General features: G+C 42.5%; 1 pseudogene across 1 annotated transcript; it reads left to right on the top strand.

The window, feature by feature from the left end:
• The first annotated feature begins 6,943 nt into the window (after window positions 1-6,943).
• On the top strand, window positions 6,944-10,793 carry LOC114280391 (glyoxylase I 4-like; annotated as a pseudogene). Its single transcript, XR_014356253.1, has 3 exons — window positions 6,944-7,224; window positions 7,338-7,443; window positions 10,177-10,793. The product of XR_014356253.1 is annotated as a glyoxylase I 4-like (transcript).
• The last annotated feature ends 12,983 nt before the right edge of the window (window positions 10,794-23,776 follow it).

The following is a 23,776-nucleotide window of genomic DNA, read 5'->3' as shown; positions in this document are numbered from 1 at the left end:
AACCTTCTCGTTGGAGATCTTCTCTCGGAGGGATTCTACCTCAAGGTCACTTCTCTGTGCCTCTAACACCCGAGTCACAAGTGTAGGCTGCGCAAAAACAAAAAACAAGGCCGCAGCCTTAACGGACTCACCCAGAAGCAAATCAAACTCCCCAAGTACACCCAACATCTCCCATTCCCGGATGGCTATACTAGCTACGTCACCAACAGATCTCCTGCTAAGGGCATCGGCCACCACATTGGCCTTCCCGGGATGATAATGCAACTCGAAGTCATAATCCTCAATGAATTCCATCCACCTCCTCTGCCTCAAGTTCAAGTATTTCTGTGTAAACAGATATTTCAGACTCTTATGATCCGAGAACACCTCCAATCTCTCACCATAAAGGTAGTGCCTCCAAATTTTCAAGGCAAAGATCACTGCTGCTAACTCTAGGTCATGCGTAGGGTAATTCTTCTCGTGTATTTTCAACTGACGTGAGCCATAGGCAACCACTTTCCCCTCTTGCATCAACACACAACCCAAACCCTCTCGTGAGGCATCACAATAAACAACATAACCCAACCCTCTCTCTGGAATAATCAAGACCGGAGCGGTGGTTAATCTAACTTTCAGCTCTTGGAACGACTTTTCACAAGTCTCACTCCATACAAATTTGACTCCCTTCTGAGCCAATCTAGTCAACGGCGAAGCTAACCTGGAGAAATCTTTCACAAATCGTCGGTAGTACCCAGCTAATCCTAGAAAACTACGGATCTCAAACACACTCTTAGGCTGTGCCCAATCTTGCACTGCCTCAATCTTGGATGTATCAACAGACACCCCTTCCCCAAATACCACATGGCCTAAAAACTTCACCTCCTCTAGCCAGAACTCACATTTCCCAAACTTAGCATAAAGCTTATGGGCTCTAAGTAGCTCAAGCTCCACTCTCAAGTGTTCCTCGTGCTTCTCCTCTGAAGGTGAATAAATCAGAATGTCGTCCACGAAAACGAATACAAAACGATCTAAGAATTCTCAGAAGATCCGGTTCATCAAATCCATAAAGACTGCCGGTGCATTAGTGAGCCCAAATGGCATCACCAGAAACTCATAGTGGCCATACTGCGTACGGAATGCCGTCTTCGGAATATCCTCCTTCCTGACTCTCAACTGGTGGTAACTCAATCTCAAGCCTATCTTAGAGAAACAACGGAAACCCTTCAACTGATCGAACATATCATCTATACGAGGCATAGGGTAATTATTCTTGACTGTAGCCCGATTCAATTTCCGGGTAATCGATACAGAGTCTCAAGGCACCACCTTTCTTTTTAGCAAAGAAGGTCGGTGCTCCCCACGGCGAAACACTTGGGCGAATATAGCCCTTATCTAGCAACTCCTGGAGTTGAATCTTCAACTCAACCAACTCGGCTAGGGCAAAGCGATAAGGTGTCATAGAAATCGACGTGGTGCCGGGCACTAAGTCAATAGAGAACTCAATCTCTCTGTGAGGTGGCAAACTAACAAGATCCTCGGGAAAGACATCCGAGTACTCACAAACTACTCTAGGCAACATAGTTCGGATCTCATCACACTCACTACTCAAAAGGCTAGCAAGGAGACCACTTAACTCACTCCGCCCTCGCGGATCATACACCGATGGCAAAACAACTACCAACCCGATCCCCCAAGAAATGAAAACAATCCCCGCTCAAGGTACATACTGTGACCCTCTGGCGGTAACAATCAATAACTACCCGGTATGACGATAACCAGTCTATACCCAAAATAACATCAAATCCCGACATGGGCATAACTACAAGAGGGAAGGGAAGCCGACGATCAACGACCTCTATATCACAACCTCTACACCCGTGTTTCAAAATCAACTCACCCCCAACAGGTGATATTACACATATAGGAGATGCTAACTGTGACAACTCTAATCCCAAAACAGATGCAAATGCAGCAGATATAAAAGAATGAGATGCTCCCGTATCAATCAATACATTAGCAACCGAGTTGCAAAACAAAAAGGTACCTCTCACAACAGATGGAGTCGGTACAAGATCCTGCGCGGTAACAGTATACACGCGCCCAGACGGTCTCTGATCTACCGGCTCACCCCTAGGAGCATAAGATTGCTGCACAGACTGGGACAATGAAGCCCCCTGATTGGCCCTCGAGGCCTGAACTAACTGAGCTGGCTGATGACTCTAAGTCTGCCTCAAACCAGATGCACTAGATGTGCCACTCAACTGCGGGCAAAACCTCTTTAGGTGCCCTGCCTGACCGCACTGGTAACAAGAGAGCGGCTGGCCTCTACCCTGACTCTGGCTCTGAGGTCGAGCCGAAGATGATGCTACTCTCTGTCCCCCTCCCTTCTGCGGGCAAACTGGAGATTTGTGGCCTAGCTGACCATATTTGAAACAGGTAATGTCTCCCTGGCTGCCTTTCCCAGGACCTGCACTCGCACTGGAAAAGTCGATCTAGTAAAGCTATCCTGAGACTGCTGAGGGTTAAAACCTCTCTGCCTCCTGCCATCACTCTAGCCATCCTGACTCCTCTTGGAGCACCTCTGCCTCTCCTCCTCTTCTTGCATCATGATCTCCATATGGGCTGTAGCATCCACCAGACGTCCATACTCTCGGGTCATAGAACCCCCAACCCTCATCTTGAGGCCATGCCTCAACTTCTTTTCAAACTCAAGACAACGGCGTTCCTCAGACGCCACCAGTTCAGGTGTAAACCTCGATAAGCTAGTAAATACGGCCTCAAACTCGACCACTGATGAATTCAGCTGCTTAAGCTGGCAGAACTGCTCCTTCAACCTCTCCTTAACAGCTAGAGATAGAAACTTCTCCTGGAAAACATCTACAAAGGCCTCCCAAGTCCCTCCTATACGGCTCTTCGTGAACTTCCACCACTGACCCGCATTCCCCTTTAGCTGGAAAGATGCCAAGGTCACTTTCAACACCCTATCTTCGATGCCAAGCATCTCAAACGTCTTCGTTGTCTGTTCGAGCCATTCATCTGCCTTAAGTGGCTCTTTTGGATCTCCCACAAACACGTTCGGGTTAGACCGGAAGAACTCCCTCTTCAGAAAAGAAGGTCCTGCATCTGCAACATGAACCTGGGCTTGATTCTCAGCTCCGAGAATGCCCACGGATTCCCTGAATGCCCCTGCTATCTCGCGGGCCAAGGCGCCCATAGCCTGCTGACCTACTGGCTTAGCCACATTGGCCTGGCCAACTCCCTCTTGCTGCTCCGGAATCTCATCCGGTATAGGCATCCCTTGCCTACCACGTCTACCACGCCTACCACGTCCTCGTCTTGACATCCTAATAAAGGTAACAAAGACGTTAGGACATTAATAAATGTGCCGAAGCTATAACACTCGCGTCCTAATGCAGTGGACAACAATAATTCATTCCACGTAAGCACATAATCACATAAGCACCTACGAATTTCATTCCTGGATAATGACAGTCCCGAGGCGTTACTAGAGTTCCGGTTGGAAACAACATTGATCAAGTGCTTTTCCAACAAGACTTCCAGAAACTCAAGGGTCCAATCAGCATCCTAGAAACTACATTCCATACCCACATAGTCACATAAACATGTTATCATATAAGCATATAACAATACAGCTAAGTCTCTATCAAACGAGACGAACCCATTGTGATACTAATCACTTCCCACGTACCCAAAGTATTCAAACCCGGTACGCTTTGATACCAAGTTGTCACGCCTTAAAAATAAACCCATAATATATATAACATTGACATGCATTAACATAAGAGAATAACACATTCATCCATTAATCATAGTATTCTTATTAAAAGACATTACATGTAACAACGAAGGTAAATGCCCTACGGGCTCACAGCTTTCCAAGCCAACACTTGGACAAAAAATGTGAGTACTAACTCAATTACAAATTAAGCCCTTGGCTTGAGTTTACATGTAATATTAGAATAACAAATAACTAAAAACAACTCTTCAAATCCAAATCCTCCCAAGCTAAGTCCTTGGAGGTAGCATATCACCTGGACCTGAAAATGATGTTCCCGTATAGGGTGAGCCACAGCCCAGCAGAGATATACTAAACCAAATATAAGAATTGACTAAAGCAATAGCATTCGATAGATGATTAACACTAAAGAATCAACTACATCACTATACAGTTTCATGACCATTATGTCCATGACACATTTCGCTTTCCGTTATTTATCCAACTTTTCATTATACAAACATGGCTCAGAACCTGGCCAACCAATAAAATGAGACTACATCTCATATTCATATTATCTCAAATATTATCAATTTAAATGAGGCTAAGGCTCATATAAATCACTTCCATAATCAATAAGTACACATATTTGCTATACTAATAGAGTCCATCTCCTTTCTCCTCTTAAACAGGTTTGAGAGTCCATCCCCTATCTTCCCTCAAACCATGGAGTACATCCCCTATCTCCTCCCAAACAATATGCATATACAATGTATTAAACACTTGTCATATACAATATTCAATCAATACACGTATTTGTTGTATTAATTCAACCGTCATACTCAATGACTTATTCAATGTGATTAGTTTTAGTTTTCCCTAATCAGCATGCAATGTCTACAACAATCACGACTATCCTCCACCGATAGCCCAAAGCAGTTATTTCTAAACAGAAAATAAATGCAGCAACAGATATAAACTCAACATTTTCATAGGTGAGTGATTAAATTAACCAACTACACCATTCAATCAACAAATTCCTCAATTCCATGAATTAAACTTAATTCCACATTTTTCCCAAAATTAATTATACAAATTAATTTATTACAACAATTAGGATTTTTCCCCCTTTCCTCAAAATCAACCCTAAGGTTCAATTTTTATCAATTTAATACTATCAATGTCATTTTTCGTAACTTCCAAACACATGGAGCTTAATATATAAAAATTTCCTTTTTCTCAAATTATAAATCAAACCCTAAAAATTACCAAACGACACCAACATATCAAAATGACCAAAACTTAGGACAAAACCTATAATATGGAGTAGGGTATCCCTATCTCGAAGTGAAAAACTCAAATGGAGATGATGACCCAAAATCCAAAGTGCTCCAAACCGCCAAACTTCCAGATTAAAACAAAGCCCTCGCGACCCTCTATCTTTTTAACAAAGAACCTAGGGTAAAAACACCCTAAAAGTAGATGAAACCTAAGAGAGAAGGTGTGTAGAGAGAGAGAGACAACGAACCTAGGGTTTTGAAATAAAAAAAGAGGATGAAAAAGTGAACTTATCCCCGCTGCTGCGTACTGATATAAAACAGGCTTGCTTGAGTGAAGGATTGGCCTCTCGAGCGACCAGACACAAGAAATCCTCGATCGAGCGAAGAAAGTCTCGCTCAAGCCAGAAATACAAAGCTTCAGGTCTGCAACCAGAAGCACGCTCGAGCGACAGAATGCTCGCTCGAGCGAAGAACTTGAAAACATACACCTCGCTCGCTCGAGCGAAGGAAAGCTCGCTCGAGCCAAGAAACACAGCTCTCAGGTCCAAAAGAGACGCAGACGCACGCTCGAGCGCAGGACTTCTCGCTCGAGCTACCAGACACAAAACTCAACTCTCGCTCGAGCGAAGGAACCTTGGCTCGAGCGAAGGATCTAAGACACATAGCTCGCTCGAGCGACAAACTCCTCGCTCGAGCGAAGGACCAAAATTCTGGGCAGCAACCCTTTGCTCCCAAACACTCCCAACCTGTAACAAACCTGCCCAATACATCCCATAATCTCACAAATAAGGAATTAAAGGACGACCACAAAAAATATATAATAACAGGATCCACGAAACCTAAGTCCTGATGCAACAACTAAATGGGGAAAGACCGGGGTCGCTATAGAAATTCGGGCTACGTAGCTGCACTGTACAGTAATTATCATGTAGTTTATTAATAAAGCAAATTTAACTTACATTTGAATTTATAAAGAAACACCATTGACACCTCATAATAGATTATATATATCAATTTTTTTTGTTTGTTTTGAATATAATATTATTTATTTTTATTAATTCTGTATTAATTATTTTTAAAATTCTTAATGATAAATAACTGAGGACGTGTAATAATTTTTATTAAAAAAAATTAAATGTACAAAATTCAATCTTACAATCGGACATAACCGCCTCAAATGAAATGGTTCCTACCAAATGTGTAAACCCAACCTCATAAGAGAAAGTTGTGATTGAATTTTGTGAACGGAGAAGCAGAATAGTTTACGTGTCAAGCATGGAAGTGGTAAATAAGCAAAAAAAAAAAAGAAAAGAAAAGGTTTTCGACCTCAATTTTGACTACTAACCCAAGTGATATGCCATAAGGGACACCTTATCATGTTATTAGAGGTTGGTTTTAGAATTTTAAATTAGTGAGATATAATATTACTATAAGCAAAAATTATTATACAAGTCAAGAAGATCACGTAGCTATATATGTTTATCTAATAATATCATTTTTTAGTTTGTAGGCCATATAATTCTTTAGACTCTTAGGAGCCACGTCACGTTTCGAGACTAGTCAAGTCACACATAAACTAATTATTAATGATTGTCCACACTAACATAAAAGAGTTATGTTAGAAATTTCAAATAATTTATCAAATTTTTTATTAAACTTCTCATATGAATATGAAACTTACACACATAAATTCATATAAGTCACATACCCATCTAAAAGGTTTGATAAATCATTCACCATCATAACAATTTCCAATATGAAATTCGCACCCATGACAATTACTCTGTCGGGGGTAGGTCTCATGATCTGAGTCAGCAACATGTCAAATGTCTTCTAGTATATCTGCCACGTGTACATGAAAGCATGCATACGTGGTGGACATGAAGGCCTTTCACGTCGTCTATATAAACTAAGCAATCCCATTCAATTTCATAGAATTCCGTGACTATCTCAGCAACTTTTCTCAATCTCTCTGTTTTTTAGTCTCTGATTCTCTCTTCTTCTCTGTTCCGGCAATCTTTACTTTCTTGAATTTTGAACTTTCTTGAGAGAATTTCATGAATTTTGAACTTTCTAGAGAAAATGAAGGAAAATATGGAAAACCCTTTGCGGCTCACCTCTCTGAATCATTGTTTGTAGATCACTCGAGAAATCAATCGATTTCTACACGAATGTTCTTGGGTTCGTCCCAGTGAGAAGACCCAACTCATTTAATTTTGATGGAGCTTGGTAAGAAAAAAAACCCACTTAGAATAATGGAGTTCCTACTTTCTTTTTAATTTTCTCGGGAAAATATTTTTGTTGTTGATTTGATTGATTTGGGTTTCTGGGTTTTAATGTAGGTTGTTCAGTTATGGAATTGGAATACATCTTTTGCAATCAGAAGACCCAGAACATATGATGAAGAAAAGCAAAATCGATCCCAAGGACAATCATATTTCATTCCAGGTACTTTCAAGTTTCAATCTGATCAATTGTAATATGTTTTTATTATTTTCAATATGTTTATATGTAATTTGTCAATTCCTTGAACTAACTTGGGATGATGACAACAATCAGTATCTGAATAGTTACAGAAGGAACCCAACATGAAGACAAGGATGATTCTCTCCAACTTTTTTTGGCCTTGGGGGATTTTTTTTAAGGTCTCTGATATTAGGATTTTATAGCATAAAAGATATCAAATATTTTTATGATGTCTAAGGTCCTTCAACATCGATCCAGAGAAATTTCAATCCCAAAGAAATTCTTTCCAGAGAAAATTGAAATTTCTCTGAGTACCAAAGAAATCCAGAGAAAATTGCGGAGAGAAAATTTGTGTGGCTATCCAGGAAAATTCTTGGACATCACAAATTTCTCTGGCTCTATTTACAAAGAATTTCTCTGACTTTGTGTAATATGTAAGCCAACAATACAATCTTTACTAACAAACCCACAAATTTCTCTAGTCCAAAACTAGAGAAATTCTTTCCAAACCAGACAAATCAGAGAAATTATCTGGATTGAAACCACAAATTTCCCACTGTAAACCCACAAATTTCTCTGACCTTCCCTAGACTTTTCACTGTAAATTTCTCTGGCTTTTCCTTCTCTCCAAAGAATTTTTTCTCTGCCTTCCTTATACTTCCCACTCTCCACAGAAATTTTGAAATGGCCTTCCTCTCTAGAGAAATTTTAATAATGTCTAAGATCTAAGGTCTCTCAAATAGATCCAGAGAAAATTAGATAGAGAAATTCTGGGACTTTCTAGAGAAAATTTGAAAATTTCTTTGATTAATTGTTTTCTCTACCTTCCATATACTTTCCACTCTCTAGAGAAATTTGAAAATTTCTCTGGCTTTCCTAGCCTTCCCACAAAATTACCTCTCCAGAGAAATTTTAGAAATTTCTCTAGCCTTCCTGGCGTTTCCTAGACTCTCTACCTTTTCTCTCTATAACTCCCTTCGGCTGTATTCTCTGGAACACTCCCAAGAGAGCTTGGCAAGCTCTCAAACCTCCAAAGCCTCTATCTCAACGTCAACACACTCTCTGGAACCATCCCTTTCGAACTCGGCTACAGCTCTTTTCTCTTCGACATCGATTTGGGCAACAATTTGATCAATGGGTCGCTCCCCACATCGATCTGGAACTCTGCGATCGGCTCATTTCGCTTCGAATGCTCGTCTTCGAGTTGCTTGCCAGTGAAGATCAACCTTTGCTGGTGTGGTGGGATAGCCTTCTTATCCTAGTTCTTAGCCTTGACATTGTCAATGATGTTAGAACTACAAGCAAGACCATCGCAGAGTTAGCGAAGATCAACCTCTGCGGCTCGTTTATGCTTTCGGGTTCGATTCCTGTGAGTGTAAGGGAAGGAAAAGACCAGAGCACGAACTCATGAAAAGGACGCCGGTGATGGTGGTTAGTTGGTGGCACTGCAGCAACGGAGGTGAAGAAAGAGAGAAATATATGCAACGGTGAATGGGAGATACAGAGGTCGAGAACAAGATGTGCAGAGGTCGAGAACGAAAATAGAGAAGAAAGAAGAGAGAGAAAGCGGGAGTGAGGGATATTAGACATCATAAAATAATATTGTGGATCTCTTCTATTACTAAAAATGGAAGAGGGACCTTAGACTATTTTTTCTTTTATTTTTTAGCTATTTTAACCACAAAAAATAAAATAAGTTTTTTAGTTCAATAAGACAAAATATTATATTCAACACATAATCATTACATTCTTTCTCTTACAAAAAAGTCAAAAAAAAGCCAAAAAAATCAAAAGTCCTTCACAAGCGAGACATTTTAGCCACATGCTAAAATAACCCAAAAAATAAAAAAATCAATCCACTTTCCAAATCAACCCTAGGCTGCATGCCAAAAACACGGAAAAAATTTGGTTTTGATTTTTGTTTTTGTTTTTTTTAAATTTAACTTGTGAATCGACATAACAAGACGTGTACATTATGCTGTTATGATAGGTTTAAAAATAATCATTTTGTTTGACTTTGAGATTAAAGTAGATGTTTGAATTTTTTTATTTCCCATAGTTTTTGGTAATTTTTTAATGTTTGAATTAATTTTTTTTTTACTTTCAAGATTCAATAGGTACCCAAAAAATAACATATTTAATAATTTTTTCTTTCTAGGTTTATTTTCAGATTTAATTTTTTTTAATTAAAATAGGTTGAAATAAGAATTTGATTAAAAATTTGGAAAACAAAAAATTTAAAAACAATTTTTAGAACTAAATCAATAACAATGAATGGAATTTTGATGCATGACAATTTCCTATTTTGATTTGAGAATTACAACTTGTACAAAATTTGAGGGAGTATAGGTGTCCATGAGTTGATATCTGGGTATGAAAAATGCTTGAGACATCTAATTTATTATCCATAAAATCTACCCTAATAATATGTCAAACAATGCCACATCATTAGAGTTATTTAGAGGTGATAAATTAGAGAACGTAGAATTGTTGATCTTGGTATACCGAGTGGTGTTACATCCTTTTAATTTTGCATCCTTAAATTCCACGTTTAAGGTGCAATTGGGAATGATGAATTGGGGGATAGAGTATTTCCCTTTAATTAGTTAGAGTGTTGTATGCAGTATATGAGATTAAGCAACTTAGTGATCAGAATGTGGAACTGGCTATTAGATTAGTTAAACAATACGCGGTGTGTTTTCTGTGTCATTGCAGTGTGAGATCATGGTAGTGGTAGAGAAGAAGCTGAAGGAAATGGGAATCGAATGCATGAGACAGATAGTTGAGGAAGGTGGATGGTGGAGGAAGGCGGGATTCACGTCGATCAACTGTTCTTCCATGACCCGGATGACTTTATGATCGAGATATGCAATTGCGATAACATCCCCATTGTCCCACTATTTGGAGAAGCAGTTCGATCGTGTTTCCAGGTGAATTTGCAGAAGAAAATACAGCATCAGCAGCAACAGATACAAGTAGTCCAACCATAAGAGAGCTATAGCTAGCATGTCTTAGCTTTCTCTGCTTTTGTTTTTCTTGTTTAATTCGTTTATTAATTTGGGGTTTATGTATTAAGAACTTGGTGATCTCATGATTCCATTCCATCAACAAAATGATAATGGTCATTTATGCCCGTCTTGGAATCTTATTATGAGCTTGCTTGCAAATTGTGATGATTCTCTCCTCCAAGGCTATAGCTGGGGTTTGGTTGTAAATATTTTGGAGTGTTTGGCCATGTTATAGCTTGAACATTTTACTCTTTTGGTTTGGCAATTATTTCAAAAGTGGGGCATAAGACTACACTTGAATATGATAAGAGTAATTTTGTGGATGTTTTTGTGGGTGTTTATGTTATAGGATAAAAATACAAAAGTGACTTTCTGCTTACATTGTGATTAGAAGGAATGTATTGATTGAATATGATAAGAGTAATTTTCTGGATAATTTTGTGGGTGTTTATGTTATTGGATAAAAATGCAAAATTGACTTTCTGTTTACATTGTGATTGGAAGGATTGTTATAAGGAGTTCGGATCCTCAGCCGCACTTCCCTACGGCCTTTCCTGCCATCCTCCAAAACGACGACATTCTGGATTTTTTTTTCCCCTTTCTTATAGCGATTCCGGTTTTGACCAAATCTTTTGTTGTATTCCGGACTTGGGTTTCATGGTTTAATATTGTTGTTCATCTCTTATTCCCCTTGTTATCCCTTGAGTTTGGCTTTTGAGTTGGTTGGAGCATGTTTGGAATAGGTTGGTTACTTAGTTTTGAAACTTTAGTTGCCCAGATTTTTGTTCCTCTGCTTGAGCAGCACTTCTTGCGCTCGAGTGGGCTTTGCAAACTCTTAGTATTTTTGTAGGTCTGTAAAACTACTGGGAGGGTGCATTCTACGCTCGAGCGGGCTCAGCTCGCGCGGCATTTCTTGCGCTCGAGCGATAGTCTGTTCTCTGCAAAACTACTAGGAGTGTGCATTCTATGCTCGAGTGTCACCTCTTGTGCTTGAGTGGAACAACTTATTGTGTCTAACGCTTAAGCGTCACTTCTTGTATTTGAGCGGACTGTGCATATATCAGATCCCGAAACTGACTTTTTATATCACTTTTTTATACCTTTTTCCCTCAAAACCCCAGATCGGGACTTTTTCTCTCTAAAACACACTTTATTCATACCCTTGTTAAGACTTATATCTTGTGTTAGATTGTTTCTACTAGGCTGTGACTCACCCTATTTGGGAAAAACCATTTTCAAGTGTTGGTGATATGCCTCCGCCAAGGCAATAGCTTGGAGGGACTTTGTAGCAAGAGCTTCATTTTGTTGTGTTTTCTTTTGTATAGCCAAGGGCTTTATTTGTATTGAGCTAGTCTCACTTTTGTTGTAACCAAGCAGTGACTTAGAAAGGTGTAAGCCTTCTGGGCATATAAATATCTATTTAGCTTTCATTCCTCTTTACTACTGGTAACACGTGCTGTAGTTCAGGATGAACTATTTATGAATGTATATTGCATGTGTCGCTTTTGTATATCAATTCAGATTAATGAAAGTTTATTGTTCCTATTATTCTTTCCCTTATGAATAGGGTCTGGTGTATTTTTTAGGGCATTAAATTTCTTATTTTGCTTTCCCTTTTCGTTTTTGAACCCTAGCCTTTGAGACAGACGAACAGAGAAACGAGAGAGAGAGAGGCGATGAACGGAGAGGCGAGAGAGAGAGAGAGAGAGAGAGAGAGAGAGAGAGAGAGAGAGAGAGAGAGAGAGAGAGACGATGAACGGTGATGGAGGCAAGGCGAGGTGAGGAGAGGGGGCGGTGAAGTGACAGATGTTGAATTGTTTGGTTTTGTTTTGAAGTCAGAAAACCCCCTTTTATCCCTGTCAGATGTTTGCTTCTCAAATGTCTCCATGGTTTTGTATTTTATTGGTGTTTGTAGTTAAGTTGCCTGAGTTGTTGGCATATGTAAACATTGAAGAGGAGACGTTGGTCCTGCTTGCAGCAGAAATTACTTGACTTTCTCAAGTATATACTCTATCCTTCACATTATACTGAATGCTCTTAAGAAAATTTAATGTTCTGAGTTCTGGAAATTATTAATAATAATAATAATAATAATTTTGTTGTTCTATTTTTTTCTATTGTTGATGATGCTTTTTTTTGTTGCCATGAATTATCTTGTTTCTTTAATTTAAAAGAATGCATTAAACATTATACATTAGGCAAAGTGACTTTGCTGCATCCAAAAGAAACTTCAGTATGAGAGCATTGTATACAAATTTTCCGTTTACAATGCAATTCATAGGTTTTAAAGTGAACTTGATCTGAAAAGAGAGTCATGGAACTATTCATTGTTTTCGGGTTGACCGCTTGAAGATGTGAACTTATGTGCTTAATGAACTACAAGTTGATGATGTTATTGGGTTAAATGGGCTTGAATTGTTTTTGTTCTTTGTTACATCATGAAATGATTTTAATCTGTAAGAGAAGGAAACACTCATTCCTATTTTGATTTGATTTTTTTTTTCCTTGTTTTAAGATAATTTCATTCCAAGCCATTTAACAAAATTGTTTGTGTTTGTCATCTCAAAAAAAGAAAAAAAGATGCCATTTCTATTTTCTTTAGTCTACAAATTGGTGAGTTTGACAATAATGCATCTAAAGGAAAACTTATATTCAGAATATACATATGTAAGTGGGTAGTTTCATTTAAATATTTCATAATGCTTAACAAAGCTCTTTGCGATTATGCAGGTTTCTGCACAAGAATCCGGGCACTTTCTTCCTTTCTGCTTATGACGCCTCTAAAGTTTCCGAAGGGAGTGGTGTCACGACCCAAACCCGCCCCTGTAGGTTTAGCACCGTAACCGGCCAGTAATTCGTGGATTACCAAAGGCCTCTGAATAGATTAGCGAATAGTAAGGGGCTGCAGAAGCAATTATACGAAATAGACAAGGTCCAATAAGCTGTGAAAACGTACATGGGACTAAACGTTTCAAAACTTATATATATACATAAGCATGCCAGTCAAAGGACATCAATATTTACAAAATTGTACATCCCAAGACCTGTCTTTACAAAACACATATAGAGACTAGCATGAATACAAAAACAGCCATAACGAGACTTCAATCGGAACCTCCTCGAGAGGCACAACGGTTGGCTGACAAAAACAGAACAGAAGGCCGTCAACTCTGGCCCTGGTCACCCGCCAGGTCACCTACATATATAATATAAACTGTGAGTGGAAGCCCAGTGAATAATAACAGAGTAAAGGGGTTGTATGAATGATGTCCAGCACAAGTTAGGATCCAGTATTTAAATCAGAACATATTCAGACTTCAAAACAGAAACAGATTTAGATACACACTCATGTTCATATTCAGATTTTGCATAAGATCGTGCGTGGTACACCCATTAGCTATCAGATCAATTTGGTCCAGAGACCCACATGCATAGTTGGTACCAACGACCATAAAGGTCCATATCTTGCGCATAAGTAGCCATGGTATTGTTACCCCCAGGCAAGGGCCACGTGCAGATTGGCCGCAGTATTATTACCCCCAGGTGAGGGCCACGTGAACTAAGGGTGCCACAAATACTTTTCAGAAAATTGGACATTCATTCATAATTCATAAGATAGCATTTCAGAAAATAGATCATACCATACCGGTCAGAAAATACTTAAGTTAAACATAACTTTACAGAGTTATTATTCACAGTGGGCCTTGAAACAGACAGACGGAGTAAACTTGGTCAAACGGTACTTGGCATGTGACCTACATAACATATGACAGATGCACACTTGAAACACACATTCTAATTGTACAAAACTTATTTCGTTGGCTCTTAGTGTGTTTTTAATCTCTTATCCTCATTATGGGGTCTTAAACATAGCCTAGGAATGCTTAGGATGGAATGAGGATGCAACAATGCATTGAAAACCATTTCTCAAATTTTGCTGAAGATAAGGCCCACGCTCGAGCGTGGCTTTCCCCGCTTGAGCGGACATGCAGACAATGAAGCTCTGCTCGAGCGTGGACTTCCCCGCTCGAGCGGACTGCAAACTCATGAAAAGTGCTGGATGCATGAAATTCACACTCGACGGGCGCTCGACCCCCGCTTGAGCGTGTGACACAGACCCTCACTCGAGCGTGGTTTCCCCCGCTCGAGCGTAATGCAAAACACACAAACTTCTGGGTATACGCATTTCACGCTCGAGCGTGACTCACGCCGCTCGAGCGGAAGTGCATGTACTCAGGCGTTACGCTCGAGCATGAAAGTCCCCGCTCGAGCGTGGGTCAATTTTTTGGGAAATCTAGATTGACCTCCAAGCATGAAACTCAACCATTGAGCCTTCAAAACTCATTTTTCTGGGCCAATATTTGAGGAAACATATAATAACTCATAAAATAATATGTATTAAAAATCATTTCAAGAAATCATGGCCCAAGAGTAAACCAATTTGTGCAAAATCAACATAAACTTTATGAATATGCTATTAATTAACCTCCTTGAATTCAAACCCTCCAAAACATAATCAAACTTGATGATTTGGTGGAAAACAAGTTGAATGACCATAATGTGAGTGAAATTGACACATGCATGGAAGAAATCTTAGAATTCAAACTCAAAACATGGAAATTTATGCATGCATGCATGGATTGATTTACTTTTCTACTCCTTAAGCTTGATTCTCACATCTTCTAGCTCCAACTACTTGAATTCATGCATAAATTAGCTCAACCCAAGGTTAAAGGCTTAGTTTCATACCTTAGATGCTAAATTGAAATTTAGGTGCTAGAATTATGAACTAGATGAACAAATTTTCAAGCTTCCTTCTTGTGAATTAATTCTTGAACTAGGACCCAAGTCTCTCAATTCTCTCCCTCTCTCATGTTTCTCTCCCTTGGAGTAGGCTTATGTGTGCTCAAAATGGATAAAAGAGGTGAGTGGGGCTCAAAATGGTGCTTAAGCAATGCCTTAATCCAAACTAATCAAATAGCATTATTTTAATCTAATTTAATCGTTCTGAACCGATTTTTTGTTAAACCTACCATAAAATTCTATAAATCCTAACTGGCACATAAATCAAGTCAATTTATGATTCGGTCACCGATAAGGCTTTCAATTCGCAGTTCAAAGTCAAAACATGAACAAATCATTTTATGACAAATAGATAAAAACACAAAGATAATGCAATACATATGTAATTTAATTCCGGATTCCTTCTAAATTATTGTTAGGCATAAATAATCATGGTTTAGCATTAATTGGAGGTTGGGGTTATTACAAGTGGCAAGGGGAAAGATAATTGAGAAGCAACTTCTATTCCACCAACAACGCGATCATACTTGCTACTATCTCAAGGCAAAAACATTTTGTAGAATTTCTTGACGGTGCTGTTGGCTTGTCTAATTCTGTTTTGATGATCCAACAAGATAAATACTTCATTTGTTGTTGTAACATTAGTTAATTCTTTTTTTCTTTATAATTTGTTTTAGTTGACATTGATTCAGCGCTTTGTAGAATGAAGAGAGCTACTTGGTGAATTAGCTAAGTGTTCTATACTTGTCTGTAAACATTTGGTGAGTTGTTTGTTATGCGTCCAATACATCATGAAGAAAAATTATCCAAATAGAAGGTTAACAAAATGCTTCAACTTGCAATGTTTTAATTGTTGAAATTGAATCACAGAATCAACGTGAGATTGATTGGAGGTAGAATGCATGGATTGGAAGTATAATTTACCTTATATTTAATCAAGTTGAGTTGAGTGATGATTTGTGATCCTGATGCAAGAAATGAGACGATTTGGGAGTGAGGCCTGCACCATCTGTAATTTTTATTCCTTATAATAGAATAAAATTAGATATTTATTTTGTATATTATATTCACAATGAGAGCGAGGACTGTTTAATAGAAAATGGAGTATTTGTATAGGATTGTTTATAATTTGGTAGAGTTCATGCTAAGACGATAGACAGACTAACTTCTTTGTGTCTAATAATTGGACCGATGAGTGAGTTAATTGGTGATGGGTTTCATTTCTATAATAAATCAATTAACTATAACTTTAATAATTGATAAAATGTTTTTTACTGCAACAAACTCTCTTCAATACATGACCCAAAAAAGCATCACACTATTTCCACTCAATTTGAGTTGAGACATGGAACAACATAACCAAACCTTTCTTCATCAAGCAAAACTACAAAAAAAAAAAAAAACCATACTTCAACTTACTTTCGCATTATTATTTTAGGTCTCATAACATAAAAAAGATCAGATAACCACATAAGAACTAACAGAGAAAAAAGAAAAAAGAAAAAAAAAAGAATAGAATTTATTCACGTTTTCCCTTCTCCAAAGAGTGTCGAAAACTCAATTTTGTTGGCATTTACCAAAGCAAAAGTGAATAGAAAGTGTGAAGCTGCCAAGGTTTCATGACCACAAATTTTAACCTCCGAACAGACATGCAAAATTTAGTGTACAGATTAAATTACTCACTGCCATGGACTTAGCTATTGAAACACAATCCTCAATTACCACACTTTGTTATATATTGAGCATTGATGCAAAAATAATAATAATAATAATAATAATAATAATAATAAATAAAAAAAAAATTTTGAGAGCAAAACTGATTGTTTATTTTTTATTTTTATTATGGAAAATAGATTTATAACATGATGCAAAATAGCATTTTACATGCACCATGATTCCATCTAGGGTTTTCAAAAGTTTTGATCATTTGATAACTCTCTACATCCTTTTTTGCCTTTTCTATTACAAATCAAAATAGATTTTTGCTTCAAATTGACCAAACCATAACAAATTTTTGGAGACCATTCATCATTCACAGCTAAAATGCAAAACTTTGAAGACCATTCTTAGGAGAGAAAAAAAATCATAAAGGCAAATTGAACTGGTAATAGAAAAATTGACCATATCTATCTATACACCGTTGTGGTTGAATTATGGAGTCCAATGATAGTTTAGACTCCCCCTTAGCCCTAAAAAAATAAGCAATAGAAAAACTTTGGGATGAGAAAACATATTGAAAGCTCAAAAAAAGCTATGAATTGGATTTAATAGTAACTGATGATGTATCGATTCCCGGGTGGATGGGTCGGACCGGCCCAGGTTCTCCAGACTCCGACTCAAAAAGGGGGCTCCGTCAGATGACCTGCAAGCAAGTTCAGGGGGGGAACGGGGTAGTCCCCCAGTGAACCCTCCGGTGCAAGAATTAGAAAAGCAGAGGATGAAAAGACTGTATATCGAGAGATCAAGAGAGAGAGAGCAACTTAACTTTCTTTTTTTCCTCTTATCCTTGCTTATATCCTTTTGTCATCATTTTTCCTGTCTCTTGTGACGTGCTTTTCCGCCGAAAGCCTGTGCCATAGCTCATCTTGTTTAGGGTGATGGAGGCTCTGTTCCGACGGGAAGTGCTGTTGTAATAAATGCTGTGATGGGTTGCATTAATGGTGATGTGTTGTGATAATAACTCTGCAGATCTTTGTCTGCTGATGTGGCCCGTGTCCCACCTGCCGTGTGCCTAAATGCCGTTGGCCCTTCATGTCTAGGTGGCCTCCAGCTGTTCTGGGCCTTGTCAACCGGGTTGTGCCATTGGCCCCAAGCAATGGGTTCGGGGTGGTTTACCGTGGGCCGTGTGCCTTGTGGGCCTATCCATGTCAGTAGTCCCCCATTTCCGAGTGCAGCTTTAGACCAACGAAGGGAATAGTAAGAAGGGAGAGAAGTGTGAAACGAGTGGAGAGGCCGACTGGAAGGTGTGCCGACTGCGAGGAGAGCCGAGCGGGAGGGGTCGACCGTGAGGCGGGCCGACCACGAGGGTGGCCGAGCGGGAGGGGTCGACCGTGAGGCGGGGCGACCAAGAGGGTGACCGAACGGGAGAAGTCGGCCGTGAGACGTGCCGATCATGAGGGTAGCTGAGCGGGAGAAGTCGGCCGTGAGACGTGCCGATCATGAGGGTAGCCGAGCGGGAGGGGTCGGCCGTGAGGTGGGCCGACCACGAGGGTGGCCGAGCGGCAGGGGTCGACCGTGAGGTGTGCCGACCAGGGGGGCGTGGGGTTCTAAAATGTGCTGATGTGAAAATGGAAAAGACAGGGTAAGGGTAGGGGACAGTGCATCGTGGCCATACACGTGGCAGTGTCGTGGGGGAAGATGAAGCGTTGGGGCAGGAAATGAAGCGATAGGTCACGGGGGGTTTTGAAAAGGCGGTTTTGGCGGTTGATTTGAAAGGTTTTGAAACGGGTGAAAATTAATGTGGATCCGTGGAATACGGGCAAAACCGTAGGTTTTAGGTATAATGCGTTTTACCTACCGTGGGACAAGAACTCAAAATATCCAACTCTTTCACGGTGTGCGACATATCTGTGTAGCATTCTCTCAACTTTCTTGTGGTTGCGTCAGAAGTGTTTTGTGAGCAAGCCCTAGAAATGGCACAAGAAGGAGTAGTTAACGTGAGGGTAGACCCGTTGGGGGACGATGATGGGGAGGAGTTAGCAGCGCAGTACAGGGCAGAGGCATCGGACTTGATATTGGCCCCAAAGCCATTAAACCAGGTGGAGTCGGGGCAGTGGCACACTAAGGCGGACAGATCCACGCTCACGGTGGCGGATTTGGAGGCGATTAGGGAGCGATACCAGATTCCGGCGGAGGTAGATTTACGGTTGCCGACGCCAGAGGAAAGGCCGTCTATGGTGAAACCAGGGGAGTTTTCCCTGTACGAGGAGGCGCTGAAAGGGGGGCTGAGGCTGCCATTGCCTCAAGTGGTGGTTGATGTGCTAAATCGCCTGGAGGTAGCGCCGGGGCAGTTGATGCCCAATGCGTGGAAGATTTTGATGGCTTGTGCGAGTGCGTGGCCTAAGGCGAATGGAGGAGAGGCCATGACGATCGACGAGTTCTTCTCATGTTACAAAGCGTCGGGGCAGCAAGAAACGTGGGTCACCCTACAGGCGGTGATGGGCAGGGGGTTGGTGGCGGGGCTGCCTACGTCGATCAAGGGGTGGCGGCCACGGTGGTTTTTCGTGTCAGTTAATGGGGGGATGGGGGTGCGCACCATGTGGAAGGTGCCAAATCGGTCGATGGAGTCTAGGCTGGGGGTGGTGGCACTAGAGAGGGTGAAGAAAGTGAGGGAGTGGAGAGAGAGAGAGAAAGCCAGATGGGACGATCTTGTCCAGCCGTCTGCACTGTTTGAGGCGGGGCTGGGACCGCAGCCGAAAGGTGGAGACCTCGACCGGGGGGAGTTGGAAGAGAGGAGAAGAGCACAGGAGGTGGAGGATCGAGCCATTATGGCCAAGGCTGCGAAGTTGATAGAGGCGCAGAGGGGCCGACCGGCTGAACCGCTCTCGCGGGAGAGGATCCGACCGCGCCCTAGGCCTTTGGGGGAAAAAGACTTGGGCAGCTTTGAGCCGCTTCCGCCGCCTGTAGACCCTGTAAAGGAAAAGGCCAGAGGGGTTGTGACGGTCATGAAGAAAAAGAAGGAGAAGAAGAAGAGGGGGGCCCCAGAGGAGGCTGCAGAGGAGTCTGGGGCCAAGAGGGCGAAGGTGGCCCCAACGGATGCAGAGGTCCCTGCGGCAAAGGACGCCCCAGAGGAAGTGGAGATCATCCCAACGGTGGAGGTTGTGGAGGTGGGTCCACCAGTACAAGCGGAGGCTGGGGCGGGGGAGGCGGCGCCGAGCGGGAGGGAACAGGTTCAGAGGAGGCCCGACCCCCAGGAAGGGGGGGTTCGTGTGGCCACGGCTATTTATCATGCGCGCGCGGTAGCTGGGAGGATGGAGGGAGAAGAAGGCCCAGCCAGGGCGGGAGCCGACCGCCTGGTGAAGATTGTGGACGAAGGAGCTCTGCGCGCGGCATCTGGGTATAGTGAGGCCGACCTGCTGAGGGGGTTATGCTCCGCCCAAATGGAGGTGACTACCTTAGCGGGGGCTCTTCTCAGGAAAGCTGGGGCCGCCAAGTTGAAGGCTGAGGAGGTCAGGGTCCAGCTGGCCAAGTTAAGGGAGGATAGTGCCGACTGGGAGACTGCCTATGCCGACCTGCCAGCAGTCAAGTTGGAACTGGAGGACACACGCCGTAAGGTTGTGTCGCTGGAGTTCCAACTGGCTGGTGAGCACAAAAAATTGGAAGAGTCCGAGAAGGCCTGCGCGGTGGCGGTCGAGAGGCACGAGGAGGCTATGACCAGCAATGAAGAGCTGGTCAGGCAGAAGGATGAAGCGGACTCCAGAATTGGAGACCTGCTGAAGGAGCTGGGGGAGGAGCGCACCAGAGCAGAGGAGGACAAGGGGAGGCTTCTGAGGGAATGGGAGATGGAGAAGGTGAAGATGGCGGCGGAGCTAGAGGGTCTGAGGAAGGGGATGGAAGAGGAGAGGGCGACGGCAGCTGCTGGAAGGGTGGCTCTGCAAAGGGAGCTGGACGAGGAGAGGGCGAAGGCGGCGTCTGAAAAGGCGGCCTACCCTGATCTATGCGTCGCAGCAGTGGAGCAGTATAAAGGGTCCTCCGAATTTCAAATGGAGGTGGATGCTGCTGTCGCCAGGAGTCTGGCTGGTCAAGAGCCTGAGGGGGTGGGCCCGTCAAGGAAGACTGCTGGAGGTAGGACAAAATCAGAGGTGATTGAAAGCTTCCAGCAGTCCGACTTCTATAAGCATGAAATGGCCGAGTACTGGGACAGCGGTTGGAAAATGTTCAAGCGTAGAGCTGAGGAGCTGTTTCCAGACTTGGACCTGAGTAGTGTGACAATAGGCGAAGATGATGTGGCCCAGACCCCCCTGGACGAAGGCGTTGAAGAAGAGGATCTAGCATCCAGCGAGGAAGGGTAGCCAAGGAGAAGAAGAGCTGGGCGTGTTCTGTGGGGTTTGGTTAAGTGTATACATTGTAATTTTTGTGCATTGTTTTTTTTTTTTTTTTTTTTTTTTTTTTTTTTTTTATACATTGTAATTCTATGAGTGAATGAATAAATACGTGAAGAGTTTGGTTAAGATGAATTTGTGTACGAATGTTATTTTGTGTCTGTTGGCAGCTGACTGTTTGTGCAGCAAAAGTGAATAAAAACCTTATGCAGTAAAAATGAGTAAGAAATTTTGTGCAGTAAAAGTCCACAAATGAGGGTAAAGGGCAAGTTACAAGTAGTAGCTAGACAGTTAAGTGTAAATTTGAAAGTGAATGTGAAAAATGTAAGTGTTATGAGGAGGTTTCAAAACGGACGAGTGAGAGTGTAAACATGAAGGTAAGAGTAAGTAAGTGTTATGGGGAGGTTTAAAAATGTGACCAAGTGTGAAAAAATGTAGCCTTGTTTGGTTTTGGAGTGCTCGGTCGAGTGTTCAGTCTAGCTGGGGCTTTGAAGTGCTCGGTCTGGCCGAGGCTTTGAGTGCTCGGTCTGGCCGAGGCTTTGAAGTGCTCGGACTGGCCGAGGCTTTGAGTGCTCGGTCTGGCCGAGGCTTTGAGTGCTCGGTCTGGCCGAGGCTTTGAGTGCTCGGTCTGGGCGAGGCTTTGAGTGCTCGGTCTGGGCGAGGCTTTGAGTGCTCGGTCTGGGCGAGGCTTTGAGTGCTCGGTCTGGCCGAGGCTTTGAGTGCTCGGTCTGGGCGAGGCTTTGACTGCTCGGTCTGGCCGAGGCTTTGAAGTGCTGAGGCTGGCCGAGGTTGTGAAGTTTTGAGTTGCTGTCGGTGGCAATGTTATGGGATCGTCATACAAACATTTGAATTATGACAGTGTAGATCTGCAATCGGAATTTGCTTTATATATAAAGAAAAGGGGAATACAACAATATTGGTAATACAAAAATATGAACTTATTGATAGTAACGCTTCAGATGTTCTGCATTCCAGGGATGGGGCAGGTCTCGGCCTTCCATGTCTTGGAGTCGGTAAGTGCCTGGTCGTGGTCGGGCTTTGACGATGTAGGGGCTCTCCCATTTGGCTGCCAGTTTGCCCTCGGGCATGTCGTCGACGTAGACTTCCATATTCCGGCCTATTTGGTGATGGAAAATGGTGTTAACCAGCCGCTGATAAGTGGCCCCAGCATTCTTCAATCCGAACGGCATTACCCGGTAATGGTAAGTACCGCGGTCGGTAATAAATGATGTGTCCTCCTGGTCGGATGTGTGCATTAGGATTTGGTTGTACCCAGAGAAGGCATCCATGAAGCTGAGCATTTGATGACCGGCGGTGGCGTCGACCAACAGATCTATGCGAGGGAGGGGGTAACTGTCTTTAGGACATGCTCGGTTCAAGTCCGAGTAGTCGACACAGAGCCGCCATTTGCCATTGTGTTTTCGGACGAGGACCACATTGGACAACCACCTAGGATAGTCCACATTTCTGATGAATTGGGCCTCGAGGAGTTTGTTAACTTCGGCGGCTATAAGGGTGTTGCGCTCCGGATGGAAGATGCGCTGCTTCTGGCGGTGGGGTCGAAAATGGGGTTCGATGCTAAGGCGATGGGTTATGAAGGAGGGGTCGATGCCTGGCATGTCAGAATGAGTCCAGGTGAATACATCTCTGTGCTCGGTTAAGAGGGCAGTAAGGTCGGCCTTGGCTTGAGCGGGTAATTGGCTGCCGATCTTGGCGGTTCTGATTGGATTGGTGGGATCAATGTTGACTTAAACAAGTTCCTCTACAGGTTCACCTCTGACCAGCTCGTCCTCGTCTCGGACGTCAAGCCCTTCGATGATCATGGCCTCTTTTAGCTTGACTTCTTTGAGTGAGGCGACATAACACTCCCTGGCTGTGGTTTGTTCGCCTTTGACGGTTCCGACGCCGAGGTCGGTGGAAAATTTCATGGCCAGATGGTATGTGGAAGTGATGGCTTGGAAGGTATTTAGGGCTGTGCGGCCAAGGATGATGTTGTAAGCGGAGGGGCAGTCGACCACGAGGAAGGTGAGCAGCTTAGTGGTCTGCCGCGGGTGCTCACCGATGGTGATAGGCAGATCGATGGAGCCGATGGAGGTCACTCGGTCTCCGGTGAAGCCGACCAGAGGGGTTTGGAGAGGGGACAGGCTCTCTTCCCCAACCTTGAGTTGGCGGAAGCAATTGAGGAAGATGATGTCCAAAGAGCTGCCGTTGTCTATGAGGACTCGTCTGACTTTGTAGTTGGAGAGGATGGCGGAAATGACAAGGGGGTCATCGTGTGGGTAACGGACTCCGGCACAGTCGGTATCAGTGAAGGTGATGGGTTCGATCCATTGTTTTGACTGTTTGGGAGGTCGGTCCACCGTCATTACTGCTTTGTCTGAGCCTTGTCTGATTTTTCTGAGTTCTGCCTTCTGGGCGGAGCGGGATGGCCCCCCGCAAGCAAGGCCTCCTGAAATGACTCTA

This window comes from Camellia sinensis, chromosome 15 (genome assembly GCF_055761805.1).
Source record: "Camellia sinensis isolate YWXY chromosome 15, ASM5576180v1, whole genome shotgun sequence".
NCBI lineage: Eukaryota > Viridiplantae > Streptophyta > Magnoliopsida > Ericales > Theaceae > Camellia > Camellia sinensis.
This window is presented reverse-complemented; position numbering and strand designations above follow the sequence as displayed.